The sequence below is a fragment of the Salvelinus fontinalis genome, chromosome 9, assembly GCF_029448725.1.
Source record: "Salvelinus fontinalis isolate EN_2023a chromosome 9, ASM2944872v1, whole genome shotgun sequence".
NCBI classification, from domain to species: domain Eukaryota; kingdom Metazoa; phylum Chordata; class Actinopteri; order Salmoniformes; family Salmonidae; genus Salvelinus; species Salvelinus fontinalis.
In genome coordinates, this window is record NC_074673.1 from 42432634 (window position 1) to 42459232 (window position 26599).

General features: G+C 43.3%; 1 protein-coding gene across 2 annotated transcripts in view; it reads left to right on the forward strand.

The window, feature by feature from the left end:
- The first annotated feature begins 406 nt into the window (after nt 1–406).
- The window catches only part of sv2bb (synaptic vesicle glycoprotein 2Bb), a 43623-nt gene continuing 17430 nt past the window's right edge, over nt 407–26599 (forward strand). Inside the window, exon 1 of one of the 2 annotated variants that reach the window (XM_055934485.1) lies at nt 407–516. The gene's annotated coding sequence lies outside the window, so the exon portion shown is untranslated. Of the gene's footprint in view, nt 517–15659; nt 15841–26599 lie in introns of those variants that run through there. The other variant, XM_055934484.1, reaches the window with a different exon arrangement.

Here is a 26599-nt window from a genome sequence, read left to right on the forward strand (position 1 = left end):
TCCAGTCATGAGTTAGAGGCAGGCTGGCGGTGGGTCTATAGTCTGATCCAGCTAGTGGATAGTGCTGATTGTGCTGGTTCCTGGCTGTGAGTGGGTGTTGCAGGGAGCCTGACAAGATATATGGAGGGAGTCTGCTCTGCACTCCTCCACTCCTGGGGAAAGGCCTCCACTATCTGATTAGCATTCAGCTAGTACCCAGACTGCATCAAGAAACTCCGCTGCTCCACACACCACACCACACTCCCTCCCTTACACCTCTTTCTCACTCACTCTCTCGCCCGCTCTCTCTCTGTCTTGCTCCCTCTCTCTCTTGTTCTCTCTTGCTCTTCCGCTCTCTTGCGCTCTTTCTCTTTCTCTCTCTCTCTCTCTCTCTCTCTCTCTCTCTCTCTCTCTCTCTCTCTCTCTCTCTCTCTCTCTCTCTCTCTCTCTCTCTCTCTGCATCATTCTGCTGGACTGGGAGGACCCTCCAATACAAAGGGAATGCCGTGCAGGGGTCCTCCGGTCTCCAGGATGAAGGTAAACAAAATTCCATCTTCCTTGCTTTTACAACTTGGCTGAACTCAGAGATTATTGTAGGGGTTTTTAAAAAGCAAATCAATACTTGTTGGTCTCACTGGGTGTACACTAAGTTCTGCATGCTGATTTTACAGAGGATCCCCATGACACAACTGCTGTGGGAATATCAGTGTACTTATATGGAAAACATGCTACAGCATAATACAGTGTCTTTGAAGATTTCCCTCTTGTCCTGTTAGTCTATTAGCATCACTGAATGACTTAACACTGACTCCCCAGAAAGATAATGTGATAAATTGATAGGTGAACAGGTATTTATATACATATGTTAATGTATTGTTAGTTTTTAACGAAAAGGAGACTTTATGATACATAAAGACGGTGCTGTTACAGTTGGTCATGAGATGAGCAATTTCCTACTTAGACCATCCTACGGTGGGGCTGCACCTGTAGCTTATTGCAACTTTTGATTTGTTACTATTCTCTGTTCGTATTCTAATTCTATTTTTGAATAGTCCTTTTTTTCAGTCTTGCAAAGCTCTCCATCTAGTTGTGATGTTGGTTGTGCTCTGATGCAGTAGAGTTGGGGTTGCAGTATTTCAGCATTTCACGAATCTTGATCATTTTTTTGTTTGTTGATTTTCACATTATAACATTACCATCTCATGATTGTGGAAATACTTAGATTAAAACAGTGTGAAGTTTCTTTGTCACTTTCTCTAAACATTACAGAGGTGTCTGAAAATAATATTTATTGAAAGAAGTGTTGTAACCTTGAGATTATAATGACATTTGTGATTAGAGCCTTCATTTCCTCAGCGCGTCCACAATTTCCCATTTATTCAAAGGAAAATTAATGAACCATATCCATTTTTCAGAAGAAAACATTCCATCCACAGCCAACTATTCTGACAAAGGGTGTGGACATGGATTGATGATAGCCACTTGGATGTACAAAACTAATACAAATATACAAATATATTTGTACAAATATACAAATAATACAAATATACAATTCATTTGTTCCCAAGTTGTTTTTCTAGAGTTAATTGGGAGAACTGTCTATTGAGTTCCAGCCCGCCCTCCCTCCCTGTTCTCTGCAGACGTTGGCCCAGGTGTAACTATTATGCCATTACCCATGGTCTAGGTCAGTCAGTACAAGGTAATTAATCAGAGTAATGAGGGCTGAAGGCTAAGACGGGGACACAGAAGGCACTGACACTACAGGGGAGCTAACACGACTCACAGATACGCAGCACATCATTATCATAGCTTTCATTACTCACACACGCCCCATAACATCACCAGGGATATGGCCTTGTATAATTATAGGGATTACCAATCAAGAACAGGGCAAGAGCTGCAGGCACTGGTGGTCAATCCTTACATCCCATTAGTGATGAAGGGTTATGCTCTCAGGATGCTTAGCGCAGTGAATACACCAAGTGTACAAAACATGCTCTTTCCATGACATGGACTGACCAGGTGAATCAAGGTGAAAGCTATGATCCCTTATTGATGTCACTTGTTAAATCTACTTCAATCAATGTAGATGAAGGGGAGGAAACAGGTTAAAGAAGGATTTTTATGCCTTGAGACAATTGAGACATGGATTGTGTATGTCTGCCATTCAGAGGGTGAATGGGCAAGACAAAATATGTAAGTGCCTTTGAACGGGATATTTCGATTTTTTACATTTAACCTTTATTTAACTAGGCAAGGCAGTTAAGAACAAATTCTTATTTACAATGACGGCCTACCGAGGAACAGTGGGTTAACTGCCTTGTTCAGGGGCAGAATGACAGATTTTAACTTGTCAGCTCGGGGATTCGATTCAGCAACCTTTCGGTGACTGGCCCAACGCTCTAACCACCACGCTCTAACCACTACTCTCTAACAACTACACTCTAACCACTAGGCTACCTGGGTATGGTAGCAGGTGTCAAGAACTGCAATGCTGCTGGGTTTTTCACGCTCAACAGTTCCCGTGTGTATCAAGAATGGTCCACCATCCAAAGAACATCCAGCCAACTTGACACAACTGTGGGAGGCATTGGAGTCAACATGGGCCAGCATCCCTGTGGAACGCTTTCGATACTTTGTAGAGTCCATGTCCTGACGAATTGAGGCTGTTCTGAAGGCAAAAGGGTGTAGGGGAGTGCAATTCAATATTAGTAAGGGGTTCAAATCAAATCAAATGTTATTGGTCACGTACACATGGTTAGCAGAAGTTAATGTGAGTGTAGCGAAATGCTTGTGCTTCTAGTTCCGACAGTACAGCAATATCTAACAAGTAATCTAATAATTCCACAACAACTACCTAGTACACACAAATCTAAGTAAAGGAATGGAATAAGAATATATACATATAAATATATGGATAAGCAATGACCGAGCGGCATAGGCAAGATGCAATAGATGGTATAAAATACAGTATATACATATGGGATGAGTAATGCAAGATATGTAAACATTATTAAAGTGGCATTATTAAAGTGACTAGTGATCAATTTATTAAAGTGGCCAATGATTTCAGGTCTGTATGTAGGCAGCAGGCGCTCTGTGTTAGTGATGGCTGTTTAACAGTCTGATGGCCTTGAGATAGAAGCTGTTTTTCAGTCTCTCGGTCCCAGCTTTGATGTTTTGTTCTAATGTTTGGTAAGCTCAATGTATATCAGAGTAACGCTATAACAAGATCCTAGTGACATGGGCACGATTCAAAATAGGTTTTTGAAGTGGTTTTGATATAAGAATGAAGGGCCTGTGAGAGTGCTCCCTGTTTCTCCTAACATGTTTCAGAAGTACGTTTGGTACTGTACTAGTAGTATTTGACAAGCATGACATAAAATGTATTAGGAAGAGCTGCCATTGTTATCAAAGATTACTTATACATTACTTAAACATGTAGTGGTTGAAGGTAAATGACTGCGGGTGTCCCTTACTGTGTAGCCATTGCAGTGAATGCAGTGGGTGATGTCATACATTTGACTGCCACAGTGCCTTTCAACTGTGTAAAGAGCAGGAGAATAGACACCCCGCCCCCACACCTCGACACCTGGCTTCCATCATGGTTGCCAGACAGGTAGCTGGGTTGTTCCACCAATTCGGTGCCTTTTGAAATGTGTAACTTGGTGGAAAAAAAACTTTTCGCTTCACCTAATTTTAACATTCCGCCATAAAGAGCACGTTTAACATAATAAAAACATGCTTTCCCATCTCAAGAGGTTAAATAAACAAACGACTATAGTAAGTGCCTATTAAGTGCCAAATAAAGTAACAGGGTTGACCATAACAACCGCAAAAATATGTTTAAAGGAATATTTTCACCATATTAAAATGAGAGCTCAGTTATCGTAACAGGGTTGACCTTAAGGATATGCCCCTTTTTTTCAATTTTCGCCTAAAATTATATACCCAAATCCAACTGCCTGTAGATCAGGACCAGGATATGCATATTCTTGATACCATTTGAAAGGAAACACTTTGAAGTTTGTGAAAATGTGAAATGAATGTAGGAGAATATAACACATTAGATCTGGTAAAAGATAATACAAAGAAAAAAACAAGATTTTTTTTGTACTATCATCTTTGAAATGCAAGAGAAAGTATTATTCCAGCCCGGGCGCAATTTAGACGTTGACCACTAGATGGCAGCAGTGTATGTGCAAAGTTTTAGACTGATCCAATGAACCATTTCATATCTGTTCAAAATATTGTATCAAGACTGCCCAAATATGCCTAATTGTTATATTTGAATCATATATTATATTAGCCACCGTCCCGTGGGTGGGGGATCGATCCTGTAGAGGTTAGGGACATCGTTTTCTTTTTTACCTTTTTTACCTTTACCTGAATGAGAGACAGTAAATTAATCACTAATCAAATTAAATAAATAATAATCTTCAGAAATTACTTTGTCAAAGCTACAACATAACTAGAGCTTTACAATTACATTTTCCTGGAAGTCACAGTGGGTGTACGGAGGGAAATGTCAAAATGCTGAATTTTGGCTCTTTAGCAAGTCTTTATTCATCTAAAAAATCTGTGTTTATTGAATTCGCTATGTGATCTATATTAAAGGGCACTCAATTGAATATAACAGGGTTGTAAAATGCATATTGGTGCACAATTTCTGTTTAAAATATTAAAGGGACGCAAAGAGGGACTCATTTCGTGGAATGACCCAGCTCTCTGTTATCCTTTGTTCTCCTTTAGGGTTTTTAAGCATCCCCCTCTATTCCCTGGGCTAGATCAAGGGGAGGCAGACACAAGCCCTGATAATTATTTTTGTGGTGTGCAGAGAGGGTTGTGAACCAGGAAATTTATTCAAAGTTAGGTAAGGTAATTAATTGTGTTCTAACAGAGAAACACTATTAGTATAGTGTAGGATATGTAATCTAAATTGGCTGTACTGCGTTTAGTGGTCATCGTTTATTCGTGGATATTAATGAACTTGTGTTAATTAATGATAAATACTGTGGTGGGTGTTAATTATCCTGTGTTCAGGGGTTGATGCCAAATGAGCCTGTGTTGTCTGGTAACTGCCATCTGTTTGTAGGTAATTATCATATGTTGGGAAGGCGGTACAGTGCCACTGTGTGAGTGTGTTCTACAGCCCACAGTAGTAAAGCATACATTATCCCTGTTTAGCGACGGTTGATCCAGGAGAGATGACAGGCTATGCAGAAAAATGGAGAGAGACACTCCTCTGGGTCCAGGCTGATTTATGAGAGAGAAAGGGAGGGAAAGAGAGAGCCAGAGGGCCCATTCATCCCATTCTTCCAGGGCCCTCCCTTACAGTGCACAACCAGTCACTGATAGAGGGAGCTGAGAGGTACCATCACTCAAGCAATGCAGCATTTTCTCATCTGCATATAAACGCATGGGAAATTCACTCCCTGTTCTATGGCAGAAAATCCTGAGGTGGTGGGTAGAGCAATCTATATAAGGTTTAAAGATCGAACTCAACGATTCCACGTGTTTTTCTGCAGCTCATTAAGAAGAACAATATTTGCATCATGGTTCGATGTGGGTGTGTTATGTTCACTATATCTTACACAGGCAGTTATTGTTGTTTGCCCCCCTTGAGCCACGGTAGCAACATCTCGCCCTCAAAATAGTCCGAACGAATCAAGTTAATTAATGAAGATACATCAAGAAATCTTTAATGGATAGGTCTTAGTTGCGCAATTTTCGATTTAGGTAAGGTGTTTTCCCCCCAGTATTTCTCAAGTAAAGAAATGTGCATGAAAACGGGTAGTTCACTGCAGACAGTATCGTGTCAGCTGCTGCTGCGCAGGACTGATTTCTGAGAACACGTCTACAACTTCATCAGCAAGCTGTCAAAATATGATAAATAAAGCAGAAGCTATACACTGCTTATCAGTAACAAAAAGACCTAGCTTGGTAAGCTCCATCTCTGTGTTTGACAATGTAGCTAGCAGGCACATTGAGCAGGCCGGCCATGTTAGCTAAATCAGTTTTTTAAGTCACTAGCAAAGTGATAAAGTGCTTCAGTGTTGTTTTTATTTTTTACAACTTTCTCACCATCTTTTACTGGTGTGTGTCTGTCTGGCAGTGTTTCATGTTAATCATGTCACAAAGCAGGTTGTGGTGGGACACAAGATGCTCGCCAATGGGTTTTGAATTTTGGTGGCATTTGGGGTACAAGTGTGCATTTTCAAAAATTGTATTTTGCCCAAAACATTGGCAGACTGGTGTGATCCCTATCAAACACATCATCAAGTGGCCACTCCATAAAGGGCTGGTCTGTCTCACTGTCTGTAGGTTCTGCCATACAATTGGAATAGAACACAATCAGTGCAGCTGTTTCTCACATAGGTGTTAACATTCCATGTTAGTGGGCATGATCGTAACCAAAACCCAACCCTCAAATGTCCAATAGCTTTAGGAATGTAACAGCTTCCACAAATCCCGCAAGTATCAATTTAGGATGATACTGACTTTATGGCCAAAATGTGTCTATTTACACATTGTAGTCCATTTTTACACTAGAATCAATGTTTCTGACTATCGATGAAACATTTGCCGTTTTCAACCAGAGAATTCGCTGTTTCAGTTCAGCTGCCCTTTAATGAAATGCAGCCGCACTGATATAATCAAAGTGGTTATGCATACAAAGGAGGTTGGATGGCCACTGGAGAAATATAAACCAGCCAGGGCTTATGATTTGAACTCAACAAAATTACATCACAGACAATAATAAAACACAGCTTTATTCCACGAGCCTAGTGGAACCCCTAGCTCTATCTACTTCAGAGAGCCTCCTCCCTGAACCACAAACACACACACTGGGTCAGTTGGAATCAAAGCTGATCGATCCTGTGTTGACGGTTCCAACAACTGGATGCTTCAGTTATGCCTACTGATGTCACCAAACCTTCACAGTGCAAGGATTCTAAGGGTGTGTGTGTTAATTTAAGTCTTAAACAGACAGATATGAATGGGATTGGTGAATGGAGGAGGATAAGTGGTACTATAGTAATGGTCAGTGATGATGAAGACAGATAGTCTTTGACCTATATTTAGTTGATGATGGTTCTTCTGCCTGACTGACTATTTGTGGGAGTAATCCTCTTTTGAGCAGAATTATATGGCATGGGGATTAGGGATCTTTCCCCACTGTTCTGTGTGGGTCATCTACTCTCCAAAATGTTCTAGCAGACAGCAGCAGGACAGACCAACTGGCCCTCTCCAGGGGTGGGCCCTCCTGCCTGACCACAGGGAGGGGCTTAGGGGGAATCACCCACGTCACAGCTGTGCAGTTAGGGCAGAACTCCATTTTAGGACTATAGCAGAAATCCTACTACACCATTTGAGAAGCATATACATATTTCATCGTAAACAGTTTAGATACATCGTAAACGGTTTAGAAACAGTTGAAGTCGGAAGTTTACATACACTTAGGATGAAGTCATTTAAACTCGTTTTTCAACCACTCCACAAATGTCTTGTTAAACAAACTATAGTTTTGGCAAGTCGGTTAGGACATCTACTTTGTGCATGACACAAGTAATTTTTCCAACAATTGTTTACAGACAAATTATTTCACTATTAATTCACTGTATCACAATTCCAGTGGGTCAGAAGTTTATGTTCATGAAGTTGACTGTGCCTTTAAACAGCTTGGAAAATTCCAGAAAATCATGTCATGGCTTTAGAAGCTTCTGATGGCTAATTGCCATCATTTGAGTCAGTTGGAGGTGTACCTGTGGATGTATTTCAAGGCCTACCTTCAAACTCAGTGCCTCTGCTTGACATCATGGGAAAATCAAAAGAAATCAGCCAAGACCTCAGAAAACAAATTGTAGACATCCACAAGTCTGGTTCATCCTAGGGAGAAATTTCTAAATGCCTGAAGGTACCACGTTCATCTGTACAAACAATAGTACGCAAGTATAAACACCATGGGACCAAGCAGCCGTCATACCGCTCAGGAAGGAGACGCGTTCTGTCTCCAAGAGATGAACATACTTTGGTGTGAAAAGTGAAAATCAATCCCAGAACAACAGCAACGGACCTTGTGAAGATGCTGGAGGAAACAGGTACAAAGTATCTATATCCACAGTAAAACGAGTCCTATATCGACATAACCTGAAAGGCCAGTCAGCAAGGAAGAAAAAAAAAAAAAAAAAGCCAGACTACGGTTTGCAAATGCACATGGGGACAAAGATCGGACTTTTTGGATAAATGTCCTCTGGTCTGATGAAACAAAAATAGAACTGTTTGGCCATAATGACCATTGTTATGTTTGGAGGAAAAAGGGGGAGGCTTGCAAGCCGAAGAACACCATCCCAACCATGGAGCACGGAGGTGCCAGCATCATGTTGTGGGGGTGCTTTGCTGCAGGAGGGACTGGTGCACTTCACAAAATAGATGACATAGAAGGAAAAGTATGTGGATATATTGAAGCAACATCTCAAGACATCAGTCAGGAAGTTAAAGCTTGGTCGCAAATGGGTCTTCCAAATGGACAATGACCCCAAGCATACTCCCAAAGTTGTGGCAAAATGGCTTATTAAGGACAACAAAGCCCTGACCTCAATCCTATAGAAGATTTGTGGGCAAAACTGAAAAAGCATGTGCGAGCAAGGAGGCCTACAAACCTGACTCAGTTACACCAGCTCTGTCAGGAGGAATGGGCCAAAATTCACCCAACTTATTGTGGGAAGCTTGTGGAAGGCTACCTGAAACGTTTGACCCAAGTTAAACAATTTAAAGGCAATGCTACCAAATACTAATTGAGTGTATGTAAACTTCTGACCCACTGGGAATGTGATGAAAGAAATAAAAGCTGAAATAAATCATTCTCTCTACTATTATTCCAACATTTCACATTCTTAAAATAAAGTGGTGATAAAGTGGTGATCCTAAGACAGGGAATTTTTACTCGGATTAAATGTCAGGAATTGTGAAAAACTGAGTTTAAATGTATTGTCACGCCCTGGCCTTAGTATTATTTGTTTTCTTTATTATTTTAGTTAGGTTAGGGTGTGACATGGGGTATGTGTGTGTTTGGGGGTATTTATATGGTAGAGGTGGTGTTGGTGGTAGTGTATGGGTTTGTGTTGAGTGTATGTATCTAGCTGTGTCTATGGGTGTGTAGTTTTCTAGGAAAGTCTATGGTTGCCTGAATGGGTTCTCAATTAGAGACAGCTGGTTTCGGTTGTCTCTAATTGGGAACCATATTTAAGGCTGCCATAGGCTTTAGCTGTTTGTGGCTCATTGTATATGTATATGTCGACGTAAGTAGTTTGTGTGTGCACTTGCGTTTGAAGTTTCACGATCGTTTGTTGTTTTTGTTAGTGTGGTTTAAGTGTTTCGTGTTCATCTTCGTCGTTATAAATTAAAGAAGATGTATTCATATCATGTTGCGCCTTGGTCCTCTCATTCATGTCAACACGATCGTGACATGTATTTGGCTAAGGTGTATGTAAACTTCTGACTTCCCAGTAAGAAGACAGAAATGACCAGTAGGAGGCCGGTGCACAGAACACACGTTTATTGCCACATTCAAGACAGACACACACACAATAGTAATGGCTATAGTAGCGTTAGCGGTGCTAGTATGGTAATACTATTGGCTGGTAATAAATATACAGTAATACACAGAGCCTAGGAGGCTAAACTGCTAGAGTAGTAATGCAGGGCAACAAGCCACATAGCACAAATGATAGCATACTGTAGTAAGGGATAGAATAGCATAGGCAGTATAACCAGGTTGCAATTAGTGACTAGCACAGTATACAATACATACAGGGGGAGCTAGCATGCTAAACTAGCAGGCCAAGAGCTAGTAGGCCAAAGGCTGTAGGTTAGCATCAGGGCAAGTTAGGATCAGTGTTGACGGCTATAAAGGTTAGGATGCAAACATGCTAACAAGCGGCCATGTTGGATGTGGCTATGACCATATCAGGAAGTGACTGGGCCATGATGATGTCACTGGTCGGCCATTTTAGGTGAGGATCTACAATGACATGACTGGCAGCCATCTTGGTTCATAGAAAGCAATGGGCTGAGATTTTCCCTAATGGCTGAAAATAAAGGTACACAGACCTAAGCTAAAGGGAAAACTGTGTGAAGTATGTAACATGGGATTACAGAAGGAGGCAATCCTGTCATATACACATCTTAAGGAAGCATACAGTATATAAGTATATAAGCATACTAACAAAACAATAGAAGGAACAATGCCACAATTGTTCCTGTACCCAAGAACGCAAAGGTTGACAATCGCCCCATAGAACTCACTTCTGTCATCATGAAGTGCTTTGAGAGACTAGTCAAGGATCACATCACCTCCACCTTACCTTTCACCCTAGATCTACTTCAATTTGCCGCCCCAATAGGTCCACAGACGATGCAATCCCCATCACACTGCACACTGCCCTATCCCATCTTGACAAGAGGAATACCTATGTAAGAATGCTGTTCATTGACTACAGCTCAGCATTCAACACCATAGTACCCTTCAAGCTCATCATTAAATTTGAGACCCTGGGTCTCAACCCCGCCCTGTGCAATTGGGTCCTGGACTTCCTGACTGGCCGTCCCCAGGTGGGGAAGGTAGAAAACGACATCTCCACTTCACTGATCCTCAACACTGGGGCCCCACAAGGGTGTGTGCTCAGCCCCCTCCTGTACTCCCTGTTCACCCATGACTGCGTGGCAATGCATGCCTTCAACTCAATCATCAAGTTTGCAGACGACACAACAGTAGTAGGCTTGATTACCAACAACGACGAGACAGCCTACAGGGAAGAGGTGAGGGCTCTCGGAGTGTGGTGTCAGGAAAATAACCCCTCACTTAACGTCAACAAAACAAGGGAGATGATCGTGGACTTCAGGAAACAGCAGGGGGAGCACCCCCTTATTCACATTGATGGGACAGCAGTGGAGAAGGTGGAACGTCTTAAGTTCCTCTGTGTACACATCATGGACAAACTGAAATAGTCCACCCTCACAGACAGTGTGGTGAAGAAGGCACAGCAGAGCCTCTTCAACTTCAGGAGGCTGAAGAAATTTGGCGTGTCACCTAAAACCCTCACAAACTTTTACAGATGCACAATTGAGGGCATCCTGTCGGGCTGTATCACCGCCTGTTACGGCAACTGCACCGCCCACAACCGCAAGGCTCTCCAGAGGGTGGTGCGGTCTGCACAACGCATCACCGGGGGCAAACTACCTGCCCTCCAGGAAACCTACAGCACCCGATGTCACAGGAAGTCCAAAAAGATCATCAAGCACAACAACCACCCAGGCGACTGCCTGTTCACCCCGTTACCATCCAGAAGGCGAGGTCAGCACAGGTGCATCGAAGCTGGGACCGAGAGTGAAAAACAGCTTCTATCTCAAGGCCATCAGAATCTTAGCCTATGCCGCTCTGTCATTGCTCATCCATATATTTATATTTATATATTCTTATTCCATTCCTTTACTTAGATTTGTGTGTATTAGGTATCTGTTGTGCAATTGTTAGATATTACTTGTTCGATATTGCTGCACTGTCGGAACTAGAAGCACAAGCATTTCGCTACACTCGCAATAACATCTGCTAACCATTTGTATATGACCAATAAAATTTGATTTGATAACATATATACGGATCAAATGCACACTAACCCCTAAAAAAGTCCCCTTACATGTTCAGTGACGCACTAACACACAGTTGGGGAAGTCCAAGGAAGGCTTGTCTATTCAGGAAAGGTCCAGTAATGAGTTGTAATGAAGGACAGGAGTTTACAGAGACCTTCTCAACCTGCCCTCCTGAAAACAACGAAAGCACAAGTAGGAATGGTGGTCTGTTACCCCCCAGCAGGTAGAGCCTGTGATTGGCTGGCCTTGGTCAGCTGACTGAGTTCCCTAGCAAACTAGTCCCAAACATTTAGGTGTGAAGTGCCCTATGCCACTGAACAATAGGGTCTGATGAGGCAGGGGATGGTAGCCAACCTCAGCAGTAAAAGGCACCAAAGTTTGTGTCTTTCCAAATCAAATCAAATCCAATTTTATTGGCCACGTATACATGGTTAGCAGATGTTAACGCGAGTGTAGCGAAATGCTTGTGCTTCTAGTTCCGACAGTGCAGTAATATCTAACAAGTAATCTAACAATACCACAACAACTACCAGTACACACAAATCTAAAGGGATGGAATAAGAATATGTACATATAAATATATGGGCCCAAGGCCAGAGAGAGGGTTAAGGAGAGAGGGTTTTTAACACTGATGTTTGAATTATTGATGCGCAATCTGAGGATAGTCTGAGGACAGGAAGTACCAGAAGTTTCATCCTAATTCTGCGCTTTTCATGGCTCATTAGAGAGAGAATGTCATTCTATCCATTTGATCATTTTGGCAAATGTTCAGTTGAATGTCACTGGCAATAGGAAACAGATAGTGAGCACTGACATACTGGCCAGTTCATCTCACAGATGAAGGCCACTACAGCCATTTCATCCTAAAACCATTCATATTGAACAAAGTACATCATGTAATCTAAATTTGCTGGAACACTTGGCATTCTGACTGACAATCCTATGAAAAACTACACTGCTAAAAAAAATAAAGGGAACACTTAAACAGCACAATGTAACTCCAAGTCAATCACACTTCTGTGAAATCAAACTGTCCACTTAGGAAGCAACGCTGATTGACAATAAATTTCACATGCTGTTGTGCAAATGGAATAGACAACAGGTGGAAATTATAGGCAATTAGCAAGACACCCCCAATAAAGGAGTGGTTCTGCAGGTGGTGACCACAGACCACTTCTCAGTTCCTATGCTTCCTGGCTGATGTTTTGGTCACTTTTGAATGCTGGCGGTGCTTTCACTCTAGTGGTAGCATGAGACGGAGTCTACAACCCACACAAGTGGCTCAGGTAGTGCAGCTCATCCAGGATGGCACATCAATGCGAGCTGTGGCAAGAAGGTTTGCTGTGTCTGTCAGCGTAGTGTCCAGAGCATGGAGGCGCTACCAGGAGACAGGCCAGTACATCAGGAGACGTGGAGGAGGCCGTAGGAGGGCAACAACCCAGCAGCAGGACCGCTACCTCCGCCTTTGTGCAAGGAGGAGCACTGCCAGAGCCCTGCAAAATGACCTCCAGCAGACCACAAATGTGCATGTGTCTGCTCAAATGGTCAGAAACAGACTCCATGAGGGTGGTATGAGGGCCCGACGTCCACAGGTGGGGGTTGTGCTTACAGCCGAACACCGTGCAGGACGTTTGGCATTTGCCAGAGAACAGCAAATTCGCCACTGGCGCCCTGTGCTCTTCACAGATGAAAGCAGGTTCACATTGAGCACATGTGACAGACGTGGCAGAGTCTGGAGACGCCGTGGAGAACGTTCTGCTGCCTGCAACATCCTCCAGCATGATCGGTTTGGCGGTGGGTCAGTCATGGTGTGGGGTGGCATTTCTTTGGGGGGCCGCACAGCCCTCCATGTGCTCGCCAGAGGTAGCCTGACTGCCATTAGGTACCGAGATGAGATCCTCAGATCCCTTGTGAGACCATATGCTGGTGCTGTTGGCCCTGGGTTCCTCCTAATGCAAGACAATGCTAGACCTCATGTGGCTGGAGTGTGTCAGCAGTTCCTGCAAGAGGAAGGCATTGATGCTATGGACTGGCCCGCCCGTTCCCCAGACCTGAATCCAATTGAGCACATCTGGGACAACATGTATCGCTCCATCCACCAACGCCACGTTGCACCACAGACTGTCCAGGAGTTGGCGGATGCTTTAGTCCAGGTCTGGGAGGAGATCCCTCAGGAGGCCATCCGCCACCTCATCAGGAGCATGCCCAGGCGTTGTAGGGAGGTCCTACAGGCACGTGGAGGCCACACACACTACTGAGCCTCATTTTGACTTGTTTTAAGGACATTACATCAAAGTTGGATCAGCCTGTAGTGTGGTTTTCCACTTTAATTTTGAGTGTGACTCCAAATCCAGACCTCCATGGGTTGATAAATTTGATTTCCATTGATCATTTTTGTGTGATTTTGTTGTCAGCACATTCAACTATGTAAAGAAAAAAGTATTTAATAAGAATATTTCATTCATTCAGATCTAGGATGTGTTATTTTAGTGTTCCCTTTATTTTTTTGAGCAGTGTATATCATTAAGTAAACTTAAAGACAACCACCTTTTTCAGTACAGTGCCTCTGGCAGAGTAAACAACAGCCACAGCATCTGTCTGTGAAAGTCCAGGGTCCCCCTGTGCCCAGCCTTTTAATGAGCACAGTAGGTGGTGCTCCTTATGGACTGCCCTTGGTGTTTTATCCACACACACACACACACGCACCAGCACACACACACACACAGTCTTGCGCAGCCAACCTACAATTCAGTCCGATTCAAAATACTATGTTCCTTAACCCCTAACCCTAACTCTTACCTTAACCTTAACCCTAAACCTAATAATAACCCTAATAGTAATTCTAACCTTAACCCTAAACCCCGTAGAAATAGCATTTGACCTTGTGGAGACCAACAAAATGTCCCCAGTTGGTCAGATTTTTGTTTGTTTACTATTATTGTGGGGACCAGAAGTCCCCACAAGTATAGATAAACACGTCCACACACACACACAGGCTGTATCACATCCGGCTGTGATTGGGAGTCCCGTAGGGCGACGCACAATTGGCCCAGTGTCGTTAGGGTTTGGCCGGGGTAGGCCGTCATTCAGAATGTGTTCTTAACTGACATGCCTAGTTAAATCAAGTTTAAATAAAATACAAAATAAAACACACACACAAACAGACACTCAGGAAGACATACAGCAGATAATAGAGGGCCGTTGAACCATGTCTTCACTGCTGATTTGGGGAAGGTAAACAGTTCTGGACAGAAATCTTTGGGAGAGCGAGGCTGTTCAATCTAATTCTGACAGCAAACTTTCATCCCATTATAATAGCAGGTTATTTATCACTCAACAATTCCACCCAAGGAACTCTCATCAATTAAGATGAACGAGGAGTATGACAGGGTTGCTTCAATTACCTGTCATTTTATCATACAAACAGCTTAAAGATTACAGTGTTTTTAGGTGCTATTGTGAAACATTCAAGGTACAGTGGAGTGGGGAAGCCTACAGTTGTATTTGACAGTACACTGCCTGTTGCATCCTTCTGTGTGTAAAATCACTCCATCTTTGAGAGGAGCTGGAGCAGCATAGACAGTCTGCAGTAACTCACCTGTCCTGTGTGACACTGTAGAGCCCCTGCTCCTGAAAACCCATCTCAAAGTGTCAAAAGACCAGCAGCACCTCTGAGCTGCCTCTCCTCCCGCTGTCTATTGTAGAAGTACAGCAGCAACATCCACTTCCACTTTGACCTAAATCAATGCATCTGAGATAGAGGCGGGCTACCCACCACCCACCCTTCTTCCCCACAAGTCCCCCATCTGCCAGCCTCTATCCTTCCTCCCCATCTCTGCTCTCTGCTCTCGCCTCATTTTCACTCTCACTCCATCATGCACACACAAACACGCAGATCAGCGCAGCGGTGTGTCTCTTCCTCCTGCCGGGGGGTGGAGCTTGTTGTTGCAGAGAGGCTGGGTGGATGCTACCATACCATTGTGAATGTGATGGGGTGGGCGTGATCAGGGATAGGGAGCTCCTCCTTTGATGAGCGGGGCGGATAACAGGCACAGACCCTAATCTGTTCCTGAGCTGTATACTGGAGCTAGAGGAAGGCATCCTCTGTGTTACTTAACTACCGTAGGCCCCGGTCCTGGGTTTGACCCCTTTCATGGGTTGCTTTGGTCTTTATCAAAAGGAGGAATAACTGTTTTGATGGCAACTCTGGTAAGATAACAGATTTCTGCATTCTAATCTCTTGATTTTAAAATAGATTCTGACAAAAATAATTCATGATGTTTTCATCCGTTAAAAAACAGAGGAAAAGGCTGAAGATGCTATCTCAAAGAGCCCTGCGCGTTTCAGCAAACTTTTTATATCTCAAAACAGAAATCATCCCAGGGGTGTTTTTGAGAAACCTTAAAAGATAAGCAAATGCAATTAACAGTGTATATAAATGTAAATGAATGAGGAGGACCATGCATTTTTAACACGCGAGCATGAAACTCCAATTTCATCAAGATAGATTACGGGTGATATTACACAATCAATAGATACATTTCAGATACACTTTGCCCTGAAATGTATTGATGCATCAATGTAGCATTGCCGATGAAAATGTATTTGATACCACTGTAAGGGTAAGAAATTATGACCAGAATAGCAAGAATGGGAAAACAAAGTCTAAAGGGAGATACATCCATTGACCTTTTTTGTACTGTAGTTTCACAAAGATACCCCTGAAAGATGGATTGCCATAGATTCCAGCACGATTCATTTTCACTGTAGTGTGCATTTAAAATAGCTATGGATGAGAGCATTTTGATGTTACAGTCAAATAATGTACCAGTAGTTTGTTGATGTGTTCTATGCTACATACAGAAGTGATTTGATGCTGCGTCTAAATGAGTGTAGATTCGGCTGCTCTACTTAGCTGGGCTGTACTTAGAGAGTATGTGTGAGAGAGTGTGCATGAAAGTGTGTGTGAGGGGGCAGGGTTCTTGCTGCACTGGAAAGGAACATGTAGTACTTATCCATAATAAATGCCTTGCCTACGCAAGCCAAAAGCCAAGCGTGGCGGTGAGTTACTGTCTTTAGATCCCACAGCCAGAACCGGCCTGTTAGCACGTCATCCCCCTCCTAACGAGACAACAGCCAGAGATCCCACTTCCATTCTATCTTATCCTGCTGTCATGAGGAGAGTGTTGACAGATGGGAGTGGAATGGGACACCCATTATAAGGACTCTCCATGCCAGGTCACAGAGGCCAGTGGGCCCAGTGGTCCTTAGGTAATTCAGTCAGGTTTTGTCTCTATTCCACATGAATCTTGATCACGATCAGACAGAAGATGGTATGTGTGTAACAGCTACATGAAATCCTCCAGAGCAATAGCTCCATATTTTAGATGTTGACAGGGTCACTTAGATGAATATATCTCTAGGATGGTTGGTGTGCTTTGAGATAGGGCTTATATGGTTTGTACCAATACAGTACATAGTCTGGCCGGGGGAATGTATGTTGGATCAAAATAGACAGTTTGATTGGAGACTCCAGACTGAGCAATAGGACAAATCATCAATGCTTTGCTGCTACAAGTTCTGTAGTTAACTTAGATGCCCAAGGGAAATCACACAATCCAAGGTCTACTTTCACTCTGACGATTTCTTCACTGTTGGTCTATACAGGGACAATATGTAGATTCTAAAAAGTGAAAATACCAGGACTATGGTAAAATCAGGTATGAATACTTCAGGCATAAAGTAAAAACCACAAACAAATAGAACTAAATAGATGAAAATGAAATATTCATAGAGGTAATTTCAGGTCAATCTATTTTGTTGATTGTTCATAAACAAATAGCTGAATTAAAAGCCAAATACTTACACAATGCTTTTTGAATGTACCAGGGGCATTATGTGGTTAGTTCAATATACTGGGGGTTGAGAGCCAGGACCAGTAGTTTGTTTTTAAAGTGGGCCCTCCCACAGTAAGTGTCTGATAGAGGGAGTAAATTGACTGATATGTTATGCTAATGCTTGTACACATACAAAATCCCTTCCTGCAATCTACACAGAAGATTGCATGTGTAACAAGAAAAGAAGTGCAAGTCGGTCAATATCCATTTTCAATGAAAAGCGGACAACTAAAAAAAAGATACACTAATGATGGTATACATTAGAGCTCTATCCTCTAAATCAAAACATTTCAAAATGGTTGAAACTGTACTCGAATGCTAATTGCTTAAGAGTCTATTGATGCTATTTAGTTGTACGGCCGAGAGGTTTGGCGGCTGAAAATACTCTTGTACAGACTGTCCCTAGGTATGAATCTTTAATATGCTGCACTTTAAAGCATCTCTCTCTCTCTCTCTTTCTCTCCCCTGCTCTGGCACTCTCCCACGTTTTCTCTTCCCTTTCATGCCCCTTTCTCTCTCCGTAGTCTCATCGAACACCTCAAGGTGTGTTTTGAGGCTTTGTTGTTACATTTTATCTGTTGACACCATTCCCAATGTTTCTCATAATTTAAGTACATTTTCATAATTACAACAAAATGGTCTTCCAGAACAATACCAGTAACAAAAATAACATAACAATGTGCTTCCTGAGACCCATCTCAGAGAAAGTGTCTCTTGCTCTAGGATGGATGGTTATGGGACGCAGTAAATAGAATGTGAAGTCAGATGCCAGTGGGTGCTTTAATATTTAACCAGGAGTTACAGAAGCACAGCGGCACTTCTCCTAACGACACAGTAGATCTCCAACTTCATCGTAAACCGACGGCTCGGCTGGCATCACTGAACCTCTTCCAGCAGACCCTCTGCTCTCCCTCCTCAGGTCACAAAGGCTGTTCCATGCCATCATATTTCTCATAACACATGTCTCGCAGCTCAGGCTTCCCAAATGATTCGTTGGATTTTAATTGTCGACAATTTGAATGTTAGCTGCCAAGGCATATTGGTCATAGGAGACATGTCCTCTGTGTGCCTGAACATGCACACAGTGATTAATCTCTCCCTACAGCCGTTGCTGTGGGACAACATATTAATAGTCACGGCGACTTACAGTTATAGGCTATTATCTCAGATTGTAATAATACGAGAGTAATAATAATTCATTTGACTTATTACACATTTTGTTGTGTTACAGCCTGCATTCAAATGAGATATTTCTGTATTTAATTTGTAAAAAATTCTAAAACCATGTTTTCAGTTTGTCATTATGGGTTATTGTGTATAGATGGGTGAGAGAAAAAACGATTTAATCTATTTTGAATTGAGGCTATAACCAAACAAAATGTGCAATATAAAATAAAAGTAAAAATAAAAACCACACAGGAACTATGATGTGAGTTAAAGAAACACGATACTGCGAGTATATACAGGGCAGTGCCACTACCTTGTTCAATGTGCAGGGGTACTGGAGTGGTTGAGGTGGGTTTATACATAAAAAGTGACTGGTTGGCTACATTGTTAAATGTACTGCATATCCTATCTCCTGTGCTGAAGCATTGTTCACACAGCAATGTCATTGGGAGACTTGTTGAATGAGACTGATGAGACTGCCCGGAAATGAACAGTGGTTTCAATGAGCAACAGGCTATAACTAGGGGCCAGAGAGGGAATCGATAACAAAACATTCTTGAAGCTAATGTGTGATCTGCTTTATGTGCCTTGAAGCAATGCTGTACTCACTGCAGGGCCAAGTGCTAGATGTTGGCCTCCCCCTCTCCATTTAATGGACCTCTCATTTGTATTTATCCCTCTCTATTTGCCAGCACACTGTCATCCCTCAGTCTGGCCCCTGACTGGCACGACAGGCCTTTAAAGAGATGCTATATTCTCCTACCTACAGATGTAGGATCTTAATTTGAGCGAGTTTGCTACAGCAGGAAAATAATCCTGCAGCTATAAGGATAATGTGAATTATTTTGTAGATTATAGTTAATGTACTTTTTCGTAGGGGTTGATGCATTTTACATCAGGGCAAATCAAGTCTGACATTTTTTAAGTGAAACCTTGAACACACTACAAGTTTCCATAACTAAACAAACAAATAACCTAAATCTGTAGGGATGGCTTGGTTTATATACCATATATACAAAAATATGTGGAAACCACCTCAAATTAGTGGATTCGACTTTTTAAACCACACTCGTTGATGACAGGTGTATAAAATTGAGCACACAGCCATGCAATCTCCATAGACAAACATTGGCAGTAGAATGGCCCACACTGGAGAGCTAAGTGACTTTCAACATTGCACCATCATAGGATGCCAGGTTTCCAACAAGTCAGTTCGTCAAATGTATGCCCTGCTAGACCCGGTCAACTGTAAGTGCTGTTATTGTGAAGTGAGTAACAACGGCTCAGCCGCGAAGTGGTAGGCCACACAAGCTCACAGAACAGGACCGCTGAGTGCTGAAGGATGTAGAGCGTAAAAATCCTCTGTCCTCAGTTGCAACACTCAATACCGAGTTCCAAACGGCCTCTGGAAGCAACATCAGTACCAGAACTGTTCGTAGTGAACTTCATGAATTGGGTTTTCATGGCCGAGCAGCCGCACACAAGCCTAAGATCACCATGCGCAATGCCAAGCGTCGGCTGGAGTTGTGGAAAGCTTGCCGCGGTTGGACTCTGGAGCAGTGGAAATGTGTTCTCTGGAGTGATGAATCACGCTTCACCATCTGGCAGATGGACAGACAAATCTGGGTTTGGCAGATGCCAGGAGAACGCTACCTGCCTGAGTGCATGGTGCCAACTGTAAAGTTTGGTGGAGGAGGAATAATAGTCTGGGGCTGTTTTTCATGGTTTGGGCCCCTAAGTTCCAGTGAAGGTAAATCTTAGCACTATAGCATACAATGACATTCTAGACAATTCTGTTTCCAACTTTGTGGCAACAGTTTGGGGAAGGCCCTTTCCTGTTTCAGCATGACAATGCCCCCGTGCACAAAGCAAGGTCCAAACAGAAATGGTTTGTCGAGATCGGTGTGGAAGAACTTGACTGGCCTGCACAGAGCTATGACCTCAACTCCATCGAACACCTTTGGGATGATTTGGAACGCCGACTGCGATACAGGCCTAATCGCCCAACCTCACTAATGCTCTTGTGGCTGAATGGAATCAAGTCCCTGCAGCAATGTTCCAACATCTAGTGGAAAGCCTTCCCAGAAGAGTGTTACAGCATTAAAGGGGGGACCAACTCCATATTAATGCCCATGATTTTGGAATGAGATGTTTGACGAGCACTTTTGGTCGTGTAGTGTATCTCTGATATTTACTATACCACCTAAACAGTGACATCTTCAAGGGACGTATCAGAATGTGTCTGTATCTTACTTGTATGTGAGATGTTGATGAAATACAAGTAACTGCCAAAATAAAGGAAACGCCAACATAAACAGAACGGCTTCAATGCACATTGGCATAGAATCTACAAGTGTCTGCAACTCTAGGGATGGATGCGACACCATTATTCCATGAGAAATTCCTTCATTTGGTGTTTTGTTGATGGTGGTGGAAAACGCTGTTTCAGGATCCGCTCTAGAATCTCCCAGAAATTTTCATTTGGGTTGAGATTTAGTGACTGAGACACAGAAACCTTTTAAACCCCCTATGTTCCTTTGAGACGCCTCTTTCAAAGTCAGAGATCTCTTCTTTTATTATTTTTTATTTAAGAACAAATTCTGGGCCTCCCGGGTGGCGCAGTGGTCTAAGGCAGCTGTGCCACCAGAGATTCTGGGTTCGAGCCTAGGCTCTGTCGCAGCTGGCCGCGACCGGGAGGCCCATGGAGCAGTGCACAATTGGCCCAGCGTAGTCCGGGTTAGGGAGGGTTTTGCCGGCATAGATATCCTTGTCTCATCGCGCACTAGCAACTCCTGTGGCGGGCCGGGCGCAGTACACACTGACCAGGTCGCCAGGTGAGGGTAGGTAACAACATCTCCACCCCGCTGATCCTCAACACTGGGGCCCCACAAGGGTGCGTTCTGAGCCCTCTCCTGTACTCCCTGTTCACCCACGACTGCGTGGCCATGCACGCCTCCAACTCAATCATCAAGTTTGCGAACGACACTACAGTGGTAGGCTTGATTACCAACAACGACGAGACGGCCTACAGGGAGGAGGTGAGGGCCCTCGGAGTGTGGTGTCAGGAAAATAACCTCACACTCAACGTCAACAAAACAAAGGAGATGATTGTGGACTTCAGGAAACAGCAGAGGGAGCACCCCCCTATCCACATCGACGGGTCAGTAGTGGAGAAGGTGGAAAGTTTTAAGTTCCTCGGTGTACACATCACGGACAAACTGAATTGGTCCACCCACACAGACAGCGTTGTGAAGAAGGCGCAGCAGCGCCTCTTCAACCTCAGGAGGCTGAAGAAATTCGGCTTGTCACCAAAAGCACTCACAAACTTCTACAGATGCACAATCGAGAGCATCCTGTCGGGCTGTATCACCGCCTGGTACGGCAACTGCTCCGCACACAACCGTAAGGCTCTCCAGAGGGTAGTGAGGTCGGCAGAACGCATCACCCGGGGCAAACTACCTGCCCTCCAGGACACCTACACCACCCGATGTCACAGGAAGGCCATAAAGATCATCAAGGACAACAACCACCCAAGCCACTGCCTGTTCACCCCGCTATCATCCAGAAGGCGAGGTCAGTACAGGTGCATCCAAGCAGGGACCGAGAGACTGAAAAACAGCTTCTATCTCAAGGCCATCAGACTGTTAAACAGCCACCACTAACATTTAGCGGCCGCTGCCAACATACTGACTCAACTCCAGCCACTTTAAAAATGGGAATTGATGGAAATTATGTAAAAATGTACCACCAGCCACTTTAAACAATGCCACCTAATATAATGTTTACATACCCTACATTACACATCTCTTATGTATATGTATATACTGTACTCTATATCATCTACTGCATCTTGCCATCTTATGTAAGACATGGACCACTAGCCACTTTAAACTATGCCACTTTATGTTTACATACCCTACAGTACTCATCTCATAGGTATATACCGTACTCTATACCATGTACTGCACCATTGCCTATGCCGTTCTGTACCATCACTCATTCATATATCTCTATGTACATATTCTTTATCCCTTTACACTTGCGTGTATAAGGTAGTAGTTGCGGAATTGTTAGGTTAGATTACTTGTTGTTATTACTGCATTGTCGGAACTAGAAGCACAAGCATTTCGCTACACTCGCATTAACATCTGCTAACCATGTGTATGTGACTAATAAAATTTGATTTGATTTGAGGTGTACGGTGTTTCCTCTGACACATTGGTGTGGCTGGCTTCCGGGTTGGATGTGCGTTGTGTCAAGAAGCAGTGCGGCTTGGTTGGGTTGTGTTTCGGAGGACGCATGGCTCTCGACCTTCACCTCTCCTGAGTCTGTACGGGAGTTGCAGCGATGAGACAAGACTGTAACTACTACCAATTGGGGAGGAATTAAAAAAGAACAAATTCTTATTTACAATGACAGCCTAGGAACAGTGGATTAACTGCCTTGTTCAGGATCAGAACAACAGATTTTTATCTTGTCAGCTCGGGGATTCGATCTAGCAACCTTTCGGTTACTGGCCCGACACACTAGGCTACCTACCGCCCGCTCTAGCCATGATAGCCAAAATAATGGGCAACTGGGTATTTTTATACATAACCAAAAGCATGATGGGATATTAATTGCTTAATTAACTCAGGAACCACACCTGTGTGGAAGCACCTGCTTTCAAAATACGTTGTTCCCTTTATTTTGGCAGTTACCTGTACATTGCAATGTAGTGATAGCTGAAAACAATATTGACAAAGCAGTACACATGTGGGCCAATTTCACTTGCTGAGACTACACTGTACTGTTCGGTGTCTTGAACAGATGTTAAATGACTTGGTTTTGGCTTGAGTTCTGTTTTTAACTAGAGTATTAGTCATTGCCTTTATTCGCAAGAAGCCCACAATGATGTAACAACACTGAAAAGCAGGTAATCTTCCCTTTGTAATAAGAATTACTTGAGCATCAGATCTCAACCTGACACACCAGATGTTTGATTTAGCCCTAATTAAGACCAAAATAAAGAGATACGTATCTCTAATGGAGAGCACAGTGAGACCCCAATTAGTGAGAAGGGGATGAGAAGAGATGACAGGACAAGACAGCCAGTTACTCTCTGACGTGAAGAGAACTCTTTCAACTTGTGAAAAATAACAAGACGTCATTAACAGTTGAGCGAGACGTTTCAAATGAACTTCGGAAGCATTAAAGTACTGCATCTCTTCGAACCAAACAAACTTCATAGTCATAATAGTAGAGTATGTGTAGTGTCCTCAGTATTTTTCTATGGTCTAGTAATAGATAGAGTCAGAGCCATAGATATAGATATAGATATATATGGCTTGAGAAAGACCGCTTACCAAATGTGAGAAGTACAGGCTGGCGTTATGTAACACCTAGCTGGGCATGACATCATCAGAGAGCGAGAGAGAGAGAGAACCACGCAGGATGGGCGGGGCAGTGACCTGAAACCCTCAGGATCATGGGAGAAGTGCTGCCCTCTGACCAGAGCGAGAGGGATGTTCATATGAGACATTGTTTCAATTGTATGTTTTCAGAGATATACAATGAAACATTTTCAAAGTTGACCACCTGGTTAGAGATAAGTTACGAATGGCCTCCTATGTCACCTTTCAGGGAAAGCTTTCACATTTCCCAGGTTACATTTATACTGTGTTATCCTCCTTTCCAGACAACTAATGCCTAGATTAGATCCAGTCAAGAAGCAGAGATGTCAACATTGTCTCATAAAAGCAGCCTCCTCACTCACAGGGAGAAAAGCAAACCAAGGAAATGGAGGAGGGTTTCTTCATTCAGCCAGACATTCATTTCCTTCTCGTACACATCAATAAAAGCCAGGTCTCTTCCTGCTATCCTTCAATCCTGACTTTATCAGTGCTGTGTCCTGCATGCCACAGTGAGGGTTGTACTATAACAGGGCAAGGGAGGATGGAGTACGGAATTGTTTATATTTGGCCCTTTTTCTCTGCCGCTGACAAAGTAATCTAAAGCTTTTGGAACAGCTCTGGACGGAATGCAATTTCTGCAGTCTGAAGCAGGATTAAATTGCGGCTTGCATCTGTCATGATGACAGTCGATCTCAATGGCTGATTTCTCTCTCTCTTACTCACTCGCTCTCCCTCTCTGCATTAGTGTAAGGGTGTGGCCCTTCCCTGTGGAGAGAGAGAGAGAGAGATACAGAGAGATAGAGAGAGTGAGATGGAGATGGAGAGGGGCTGTTGACCAGCCTGAACACAGATCAGATCAGCCGAGGGGCTGGTTGAGGTTTAACCTCAGTGCAAGGGGATTACAGATTGTTCATTGTGTTTGAACACTGCACAGCACGTACTGCATGTCATTTAGTTCCGGCCAACCGCCGATCTCATTGCTCAACATGTATTCCATCAAGCAATGCCAATAATCACCATGACTCACAGCCTCTCATGTCTTCCTTGTTTGATTGAATAGGGGTCTGTTGGGCCTGTCAATTAGCAACTGACCTCTCAAATTAACTTTTTGAAGCTCGTTATAATTACAAACTGAGAATTCTATCATGAAATGTGACGCCTTTCTCCCTGTTCATGAATATGTCATGTATGACATTAGGCTTTCCACGGTTTATGTTAGCTGCCTAAACTTTTCCTCGAATAACAGCGTGGCAGGTCAAGGTCAGACCGAAGGGTTGTTACAGAGGTTGCTATTATTACAGGTTCAGCAATTACGTAAGTGTACCGCAGGCCTAATGCAGCACCCAGGTGCTCTTCGCCGTACTCTAGCTCCCTAATGGTTCTCCTGTGTCTTTCTACCTGATCCCCTGCATTATGCCAGTCTCTGTTCCTTTGATCACTGAAGTAGTCATGATGTACTACCGTCTCAGAAATAACCACCTCATCACCATACACTCCTTAGAAACACAGAACCAGCTATATTAAGGGAGGCAATCAGAAGCAAGGCACTGAAAACGAACCGCTGGCCGGATGTACAGATCCAGGCGAAACCGAGAGAAACCTGACTACAGAAACAAAGACCACTTCTACCAGGTTGACCCAGATTTATGCCTGCAAAACCATCTGCAGTTTCCCTTAGATGTAGTTTACGCGAAGCGGATGCCAAGGGAGTGACGGTCCATAGCCTAGGTACGTTGGTATGAAGAAGCCAGCCCCCCTACACATGTAGAGAAAGGTTAAACCTAATGGTTACAGATGCATCTGATGCAGGCTGAAATCGCTACATCATCTCATTACATGATTGATTGAGGGCAGAACACATCTTTCATTTTGTCAAGATGCCAGCTGATCAAAATCGCTGCCCAGGCGTAACCTGGTGACTCATCTAGTATAGCTGATAACATTACAGTGTTACGATGTTATAGAGCCCAAACAAAATGGAGCTCTTGCCGCAGAGACTATTGGCATCGCCGTTGTTACTCAGAGATCTGAAGATCAGGTCGTGACTCGTGCCCAGAATGCCATCCTCAGGATATCTCTACCTGGTGTTGTCATGGTACGCCACACACTGTGCCAGGAAACAGAGGCTGTGCTCACTGATGAGGATACACAGGGGGGTCTGGCATACACTCACAGACAACAGACAGAAAAAAATGGTGTTGCAAGGCAAGCATCAATCTAGTGGTAATCGGGTCCAGTTCAGTTCGATCGAATTGCCTTCACAACAATGTCTGGTGGAGAAATACTGTAGGAGGCTATATGAGTTTACCCTGTCTGTTTGTTTACGCCAGCTTCGTCAAATGTAGTAAATCTATGCCTATGTGTGTTAAATATTGAGATTTTACTGAAAAGGAAAAGTAATACATATTTAGTCTGTAGCCTTGAGAGTGTCTGCCTCTCTCACTCCGTTGAATTACTCTGTCAGAAGACACCACAATATATAATAAACCTCACATTTCACGCTCGAATTCT